This window comes from Crocuta crocuta, unplaced genomic scaffold (assembly GCF_008692635.1).
Source record: "Crocuta crocuta isolate KB4526 unplaced genomic scaffold, BGI_CrCroc_1.0 scaffold554, whole genome shotgun sequence".
NCBI lineage: Eukaryota > Metazoa > Chordata > Mammalia > Carnivora > Hyaenidae > Crocuta > Crocuta crocuta.
The window spans coordinates 110,249-111,969 of record NW_027532171.1 but is presented as its reverse complement, the minus strand read 5'-3'; the positions used below and the strand labels follow the sequence as shown (position 1 = coordinate 111,969).

The window sequence follows — 1,721 nt, the reverse complement described above, 5'->3', positions numbered from 1 at the left end:
TCTATGGGTAACATTTTAAGGAACTGCCAAACTGTTTTTCAGAGTGGCTATACCCTTTTAGAATTCTACTAGCAATATATGATTCAATTGATTCACATTTCACCAATGCCTGTTACTAGTCCTCCCCCCCCCATTCATTTAGCCATTCTGATGATGTGAAGTGGTTTCCTAATGAATAGAATATTTTTGTTTTGCCTTGCATTTCCCTAATGACTAATGATATTGAACATCTTTAAAAAAATTTATTTAACGTTTATTTATTTTTGAGAGTGGGGGAGGAGGGCTAGAGAGAGAGGAAGACACAGAATCTGAAGCAGGCTCCAGGCTCTGAGCTGTCAGCCCAGAGCCCGATGTGGGGCTCTAGCTCACAAACTGTGAGATCATGACCTGAGCTGAAGTTGGACACTTCACCAACTGAGCCACCCAGGCGCTCCTATATTGAACATCTTATACTATGATCAGACAATGTAGCCTGTCAATTNGATCAGACAGTGTAGCCTGTCAATTCCCAACATGAAAATATCTACAAGATTTCCCTCCTGGCCACATTATTTGATGGAATTTTGTAAAAGTTAATGAACATAAGAAAAGAAAGCATAGTCTCTCTTTCTTTGGTATAACGTCATGTTTATGTGTTTAAAATTCAACCTGATTATGCCTTTTATTTTACTCCTTATTTACTTTCTTGTTTCCTCTTTATCCCATTTCTTATTTTTGTTGTCTTTCTTACTTGTGTTCCTCTTCATTTTATAAAGGATACTTTCCCTGCCATACCTAGCAGTATGCTTCTGTTAGTTGATCAGAATACAGTTGTTCCTTAGGATAGGCACAGAGACATTCTCGCCCCTCTAGACCCTGTAACAGGGGAAACAGTTTTACCTCTGAATATTTTGAAGTAATTAAAACATTGCAGTCCCAGGCTATTAATATTTTCCTTATGGAATATCTCTTCTGTTTTAAGAAACTTTCCTTTTTTAAATTCCAAACCACAGCCATGTTTTCAACATCCGTTAAACAGAACCATGTTTATTTCAAGCTGACCACACGAAAGGTACTGTGTTATAGTGTTGAGAATGTGAACTTTGAAGCCAGGTAGACTGGGTTTGACTTAAATCACCAAAGCCCGTTTCTGTGTGCATAAAATGAAATGATCATGCTTTTGGCAACACGCAGGTGACAAAATTGTTGTGCAGATTCAGTGAGGTACATGCTTTTGCATATTCCACGATTCCTTGTAATCACAATGCTTGCTAATTTGAATTAAATGTTTACTTGGGCCAGCCTGGTGCGAAGTGCCTTATGTACGGCACCTCATTTAATTTTCACAGCCTCTTGAGGGAAATAGTTTTGACTCATTTTGAAAAGAAAATGAAGAAGCCTTTTTCTAACATGTTTATTTTTGAGAGAGTGCACGTAGAGGAGGGGCAGAGAGAGAACAGAGGGTCTGAAGCAGGCTCCGCGCTGACAGCAGTAAGCTAGCCCAACGCGGGGTTCGAACTCACAAACCGGGAGATCATAACCTGAGCTGAAGTCAGACGCTCAACCCCCTGAACCACCCAGGTGCCCCTTTTAATTTTTTAAAAATATTTTTGAGGGGCGCCTGGGTGGCTTAGTCGGTTAAGCGTCCGACTTTCGCTTAGGTCATGATCTCACGGTTCGTGGGTTTGAGCCCCGCGTCGGGCTCTGTGCTGACTGCCAGCTCAGAGCCTGGAGCCTGTTTC

General features: G+C 41.0%; 1 protein-coding gene across 1 annotated transcript in view; it reads left to right on the top strand.

Moving 5' to 3' along the window:
* ZNF81 (zinc finger protein 81) overlaps positions 1-1,721 on the top strand; it is an 84,391-nt gene that overhangs the window by 3,386 nt on the left and 79,284 nt on the right. The gene's annotated exons all lie outside the window — the stretch shown is intronic.